An 8560-nucleotide genomic window follows, 5' to 3' on the forward strand; every position below is an offset into this window, starting at 1 on the left:
GCCAAGATTTCATTATGCACTAATGTTTAGGACAACATTATCCACATGGTTAGCTCTTAGTTATGTAGAGCTTTTACAAGGGAGCATGTTAACGCCTATATTTATTGTGAATTACTTCATACATCAAGTCTACCCCCTATCTCCACTGATATCTACTACAAATGTACAGGCATGTTTGTTCATTTAAGAAAAAGTGGCTCTACTCTTCCAAATGAAGATGTTGGCATAGATTTTCCATATCTCAAAGAATATTCAAACAAACTAGAAGCTAAATGGAACTTGGAGATGCTCCACAACGACACTATTTGGGTTGTTCTTGTATCAGATAAGATACCCAAGCTTAGAATTAAGGTCTTCCCTAGCTGGTTTAATTTTCCTTTAATTACAATATCAATGTTTTTCCCCTCCCTATTCTTGCCAAAAGGTTTTGCTCTTTGGAAAGGTTTATGGAAATCTTGAAAAGTAAAAAGGGCTGTAAGAGAGCATCCCCATCCGATAGATTTGAAAATACGAAACTTCCCAACCAACACCCTATTAAGGAGAAGGTTAGAACATGCTCATGAATGTTGCTGTAATAAATGACAAAAGAGATCAGTTTTCCAAACCCCATTTGGACTTCTTCTTTGCTAGCCAATAAATGTTGTGATATATGGAGATGTAGGATGATAATAGGGGGTAAGCCTTATTGCAATGACTTTGGCCAACACTAGGTTTGGAGGTGCAAATGAATGTTTCTCTTATCCAAAAGTTCCAAATCAAGTCTCCAAGCATGAATTTACTTAATTTTTCTCAATGAGACTTAATTTTACACCCTGTTTGCTATCAATGAGACTTGATTTTAAACCTTTTTTCTTATGATTTTTATAAGTCTTTGAAAACACAACATAAATAAATTGCAGTGCACAAAACATTTAAATGTATGTAAACTTTTTTTTTTGTAACACAATATATTACAAGTGGGATTGGATCTTGCTCAAAAAATGATGGTTCTTTTTTTCCCTGGTCGCATGTCTGTTGCACCAGATGTTGGAAAATGGCTTAAAGAATTATTGGGAGATTGTTTTGTGCATGGTTGTTACATAGTGGATTGTGGTTTTTATGTGGTTATTTTCATAGATCCCAGATACAACCAAATGTTACTCGAAAAATACCCATTATTCTATGGTCAAGAGCTTGTTCATGTTTATCCGTGGTCACCAACTAACAATTACCAAAGTCTCATAAGGCATAAATACCTTGTCTGGGTTGAAGTCAAAGATCTTCCTCTGTACTGTCAGTCAGTATTACCTTATTCTCAGTCACTTGGTAAAGTGGTATGTCCACCATGCTCATATGGTAATGTTTATAAATTTCGCATTTTATGGGATACAGATAAACCTACTCCGGAATGTGTGGCTTTGGATATTCATAAGGAAGGGATGCTAACCCAAGATGGTTTTTTCTAGCTTAAATGGGGCAAGTTTGGTGGTTCATGTTTTGCATGTGGTAAATTTGGACATATGTAATTTGAGTGTTCGTAAGTTCTATACCAGACCCCTAAAGCAGCTATACCTTCGGAATCACCTCAATCAGACTGTCAATGCACAACAAAACAAAGGGAAAAATTTAATGCAACAACGCAATGCTTTGACAGATAAGGGTAAAGCCAAAGTAACAATTGCTAATGTGCTTCAAAAAGACAAAGAAAAGCAAGATTTGAGATCTTGGTAGACACCTAAAAAAACGGTGAAACCAAGAACTATGGTAGCTCGAAATTGGACAGAGGGGTCTAATATTACTAGCACATCCTCGTCTACTCCATGTTTCATGCATGACGTCTCGGGAGTGGGTAAAATGTGGAATGTGGTTATGAATGGTCACTCTCTTTAAGAGCAGACAAATGCAATTTTGAAGCCGTTTATGGCAAGTTCATATGAACTTTTTGATAATGATGTTTCCTAGCTTCCAATTAGTGGAGGGCATACAGGAGATCAGGCACCAATTTCTGACATGCAGATGGATTATTGATGCCCTTATATCACATGTCATGTTTTCTAAATATGTATATACCTCTCAAATGCTTAACCTATATCATGGAAGGCCTCTATAGGTTAGACAAATGGAGACTTTTATGGGATTACATAAATAAAAATCAGCCTCACATGATTTGTTTGCAACAAGAACACAACCAACATGCTTTTGCTGGAAGGGAAGGTTCTTTTGTAGGATATCTTTTCGTTTATGCTAGAACTTGTCACTTTTCAGGAGTGGTCATGGTGATTCGCCATGAACTTCAGCCATGTGTTCCATTTAATAATCCATTAAGAAGATGTATAGTTCTTCAATGCCATGTAAATGGAGAGAGAATTTGGTGGGGTATATGCATCACAGACTTCTTTTATGAAAAGTCAAATGTGGGAAAACTTGAGAGCTTACCCTTGGCTTTCAAATGCGTTTATGTGTGGAGATTTCAACAACTCTCTTGAATATGATGATAACAGTAATCAGAAATCGCATATGCTTGGCTCTAAAATTCGTCAATGGCGTGCTACACTTCGATATATGAGAGCATGTGATTTGTGGAAACACTTGAACTTGATATACTTTTCATCACAATGCTATGATTATTGGGCTCGTCTTGACAGATGGTACATGTTGAATGCAAATCAATTTGATACTTTCACTTGCAAAATGTCTATAGACTACTCGATATGTCTTTCAGATCATTATCCATTGTGGATGATGCTTTGCTTTGGCATGTCGACAATGAATGTACAACTCCCACAAAAGAGATTGCTCTTGATCAACAATAGCTATTTGAAACATCTACTTTTTGTTGATGACTCATGCAATGCATCCTCTGAAAATGCATATGCTTGTTGACATTGACATGGCTTGGCGGCGTAGATTTGCCACTCGCATGCATGCTTTTATTTTGGAATATGGTTAATGGTTTTTGGGAGAAGAAAGACAAAGTCAAGGATGTAAAATTAAGGATTCAGCAACGCGCTGAATGTAGTCAAAGAAGTCTTGATGATTCAGAGCAAGAGGAACTAATGCGAGCAATCATTTGGCTTAAGAAAAATGATGAAAGAAACCTGTAAAAGTGGCAGATCAGGTCTAGACAAAAACCTCTAAAAGGCACAGGTTGCTCATCCAAAGGATTTTTTAAGGGCTTACATGTTTCTAGGACTCTACAATGTATTCGTACAGTCAAGAATCAGGATGATTGTTGGATTGACAATACACAACAATTAGAAAGGGAAGTTTATGGCTACTTCACTAACCTTTTTGTTGCCCCGAATGAATTAACTTGAAGAATGATGGATGCACCGCACCAGTTGCTTTGCAATGTGAATAGAATTCCCTCTTGTCAGCATGTATCTCATTTGGAGGTTGAATTCACCATGGATGAATTACAACATGCATTGCACGATTTGGGCAAATGGAAATCCCCAGGCTGGGATGGGCTCACTGCTTTCTGGGACGTTGAAATTTGAGTTGCTTTTCATGATCAATTGTTGTTGGCATGTAGGCGGACTCCCTTCTTCTTGTATTTATGTATTCAAACATAAATGATTCCTTTCATCAAGGTCTCCCAAGTACTCACAAATCAAAACATCAAACAAAAAACACAAAAATCAACCATTTTTTTCTTCCCCCCCCCCCCCCCCCACTTAGCACACTCAACCTCATCCACTTTTCAACCCCCACAACACAATGTTCACAGAGAACAATGGCCAAGGGAAAAGCTACTTACATCAAGAAGCAAAGGATAAAAAGAGTGTAGGAAGCAAGATTTCCTCCTCACGGCCTTGACGCCAGTGGCAAGTGATGCCAAAATTGTTATGGCCCATTATGGCTTTCTCCAAAACTCTCTCCCATTTGTAAAAAAGTAACAATAAGCAATGATCGTCGTGGGGAACTTACCTTGCATCAGAGCTTGGGTCTTTTGAAGCCATCCAATGCCAACCTGGTGGTTTCTAAATCCTCTCATTGAAGCTCTCTCTTATATAAGTTGTCACGAAGGAAGTTGCTACACCTCTTGCAAAGGACTACAATCCTCTCATTCTCTACTCTCTCTCACACAAAGAATAAAAAGAAACATGCACTAAGAATTACTCTAGTTTCTATGTGCAACTCTGTCTCTGTCTTTGTGTCTATCTTTGTCTCTCTCTTTCTCTCTCTCTCTCTCTCTCTCTCTCTCTCTCTCTCACACACACACACACACACACACACACACACACACACACACACACACACACACAGAGACGAGTAGTTAGATAACTAGAGAACTCGATTAGCACAAAGGGGGGATTGTGTTATATGCAGCTGGCGCTTATTAACACAAAGGGGGATTGTGTTATATACAACTTGCCCTTATTCAAACAAAGGGGGATTATGTTGTATACAATGTATCCTTATTCACACTTGGGTGATAAGTTAACTAATTGAGCTTGCTTATTTTCTCCTAAAGGTTACAACTTCTAGACTCTTAACATTTATTACTAACTCTTTGGGTGATAGAGAGCATCTAGTTGACCCAAAATGGGGTTAACATAAGTCCATCAAAGTTGTCAACCTATATGATCTAAGAGGGTGCCACGAGCCTCTCCTAGGATCTCATGTAAAATAGTTTTGTTTGTATTTTCATGGGTGATATGAATCTTGGTATGAAGAATTATAAGGTTTATTTGATGAGATTAGGTTGAACTCTTCAGATCCATTCCCATGTTGGAGCTTTTTTGGGTCCACATTAGAACCTCATGATGAGCAAAGGGCCACTCAGATATAGTTTAAACCCATGGTCACTCAACTATAGTTGAAATCCTTAGGTATATGAAAGTTGCCACTCTCTAGATGAGGCAAGTTACCATTGTGATAGGAGACATGGATGAGGATTAAGGGACTCACTAGCACTTTCATACGTAAAAATAAAGGATACCTTGCTATGGTAGTGGCCCCTACTATTGTGGAAGCTACCACTCTTTAATGGAGTGACAGAGACTATAATGGGAGATTTGGGTGAGGACTATATGACTCACTAGCACTCTAGATGTATGTGGGCGTCCTTGCTACACATCTCCATAGGGATGATATGGTAGGAGGGCGGTTATGAGCTCCTATGGGTGAGGCAATATCTTGTGGGAGAGATGATCTCCTCTTGTGTATAAAACAATTTACATAGTGGATGAGTAAAACTTTTAATTAATGTCTATGGTTATATAAAGTGATCATGGTCAATATATCATAATGTGGTGACATTTAATGGTCAAAATATGAACATTTATCATTGTGAGATGTTGCATGTGGACGTGTCATATGTAAATGCTTGAGGCTTCAATCATGGTAATTGGAATACTTTACTTATTATTTCATTGTGAGCGTCAAATTTAATATTCCTTTTAGTAGCGAGTGATTTGGAGACTCACAAATGGTATCATAGCATTAGTACTTTCTAGGATTCACGGTTGATAAATTCTTAAGATATAGGGTAAGAGAGTGAATAGGAAACCTCAATTTGGAAATAGGAAAAAAGGAAAATATTAACATCAAAGATCTTATTAGCCGGATAAGGGAAAAAAAATGCAATGATTAGAGTCTAGTAGACCAAAATCAGAAACTCAAGCAAAACCTAGGTCTGATTAACAAGATTTCCTATTCAAAAATCATCAAATATGGAGGAAGAAAAGGAATATTAATGTATAAGTGCATGCTAAATTAAAACATCAATTAGATGGCCTTCTAAAAAGGGATTCATTAGGAAATACTTATAACATTGGGCTACTCTGTTTCTCTTTCAAAAGAAAACAACAGTGTACATTGACTAAAGGGGACTATAGGACATCATTGTGAACAAACAAGTCATTAAGAATAAATATTCCTTATCTCGCATTAATGATCCATTGGGTAAATTATCAAATTTTAAGGTATTTTTTGAAATTGACCTTAGATATAGTTATTATAGAGAATAAGGACTTCATATTAGTAACCTTTAAGGGGACTATAGAAGGGGATTGAACAAACAAGTCATTAAAAATAATATTCCCTATCTCACATTAATGATCCATTGACTAAATTATCAAATTTAAAAGTATTTTCTAATTGACCTTAGATCTAGTTATCATCGGATTAGAATTAAAGAGAATGAGGACTTCATCTTAGTAACCTTATAGATGACACATTTGTCCATTCAAAGAACGATCAAGACCATAAGGTTCATCTACTAAGGAAAGCTCTTTAAAACTTAGAGATCATAAACTGTATGCAAGGATGAGCAAGTGCCTTATCAGAGGACTAGATCACTAATCTTGGGTGAGTTCTCTCTAGGGAAGGGATTCACATGGAGCCCAAGAAAATCAAAGTAATCATTGAGTGACTAGTACCTAAAGGTACTCAAGATGTAAGACGCTTCCTTGGTTTAGTTCATCAGTACAAGAGAAAACATATCAAGGATTTTCCTAAGATGAATAATCCTCTTATATTGACTCACCTAGAGAGTCTTTTAGGCTGAGAAATGTCAAACGGCATTTGATACCATTAATGAGAAATCTAACCCATGATCGAGAATTAGAAACTATTGTGTATCCTCATCATAAGATGGAATTGCAAGAATTCCAATACTCTTTCAAGGTAGAAGATAGTGTGCGTGCACAATTGGTAGGGATTCTCACTTATAACCGAATATAAAGCTTATGATTTATGTAAAATCCTAACCCTAGCTTCTAAATAGAAACCCTAATAGAGAGCTTACAATTTATATAAAAACCTAACCCTAGCTTCTAAATAAAAACCCTAATAGAGAGCTTTCCATTAAAGCTTTCTATTCGGGTTTCTATATAGGAGCTAGGGTTAGGGTTAAGCTTCAAGAGAGAGGGGAATAATTTACAAGAGAGAGGAAAGAGAAGCTTTCATGGAAAGCTACTTTGCATAGGAGAGGAAGATGGAGATGGAGACAAATCTTTCATAGAAAGCTTTTATGCATAGGAGAGGGAGATAAAGAGTACATACCTCAAGATCTACAAGAAGAGGCGAAGATGGAGGGTCTAAGGCTTGAAATGGAAAAGAACAAGATAAAAAAGCAAATGCAGATATTAATGTCCCCGAAGAAGAAGACGAATTTCAAGAATCACTAGAAGAATAGATTTTGTAGAGTATTAAGAAGAAGAAAGAAGTGATGAACAACAGGTGGCCTTTACATGTTATTCTGAATGGAAATGTGAGGCTGGGCATAGGCACAAGAAGGCTGGCTACTTCAGATGATGTGCTGCCAAAAAGAAAAAATTAAGGTCATCAACAAATGGCAATGATGGCTTCATGCAATCATCAACATGGGGGAAAAGACTTTGTAGATACTATGAAAAGAAGAAGAAAGTGATGATGATGTTAATGAAAGGAGTCCACTCCACAATGGTGCAGAGTAGAATGATGGCAACCTATGCATGCAATTTGGATGATAATACTGGCCCAACAAAGCCATGGAAGGCATAGGCATAGTGGCAGAAGGCAAGGTCAAGGCAGGCTGCTTCATATGAGCTTCATCATGGCAAGAAGCCTTTGCACCACGATGGTCTGCACACTAGCGATGGTGGCAGGCTGTTCCAAAAAAGAGCAGCTTGATTCTACACAAGAAAAAAGCGAGGGTGACTGCTCGAAGCATGGTGATGTCTACGAGCTTCTCCTCCTAGCATTGGCGGCGCAGCAGTAGACAAGGTTAATATCCTTTAAAAAGAACTTCTATTTTGCTAAGGCTAAAGGGTTTCCCCTAACTCTTGTTCCATCCTCTCCAAATCATGAAGCCAAATGAACCACACAAAAGAATGATAATAAATAATAGGCTCCTATCTCTTTAAAGAAAAGGGAAACACACATACCTATTATGCCCAAAACTAATACGGCATATTCTTTTCAGACATCAAGGAACGTGCCACTTCAATGTGCCTATTATTTCTTTCTGCAAGACCATTCTGTTGCATAGTATACCTGCACGTAAACTGTCTCTTGATTCCCTTATTTCTCAAGAAAATTGATGAACTCATTGGAGAAATACTCTCTCCCATCATTTGATCTCAAGAATTTTATTTGCATGCCTCTTTCCTTCTCGACCAAGAATTTAAATCTTTGAAAGTGAGCCAACTGACCTTAGATTTCTCCTTCACCAAGTAAACCCACACTTTCCTAGTGTGGTTACATCAATGAATGTAACATTATAGCTACAACCTGTAATTATTGCAGTCTTGGTCGATCCCCATACATCTGAATATATAACATCTAATGGCCTTGCACTAACATGATTTTCATGTGAGAAAGCATGTTTGGCCTGCTTACCAAGCTGGCATGCTTCACATGCTTTATGCATACCATCAATATTAACATTTGGCAAACCTGCAACAATATTTTGGTCCTCCATAGACTTCAGCGGTATATTCACATGGCCAATGAACTTGTGCCCATATGTCAATTCGCAATCATACATGTTCCATGCGCAAACATGGCTACCTTTACCTTAGGCATGTTCACATCCAAAGTAAACATCTTGCCATTTTTGTTACCCTTTACAACCAAGCGACACTGATTTTTG

Source organism: Cibotium barometz, chromosome 2, assembly GCF_041138505.1.
Source record: "Cibotium barometz isolate CiBa-2024 chromosome 2, ASM4113850v1, whole genome shotgun sequence".
NCBI lineage: Eukaryota > Viridiplantae > Streptophyta > Polypodiopsida > Cyatheales > Cibotiaceae > Cibotium > Cibotium barometz.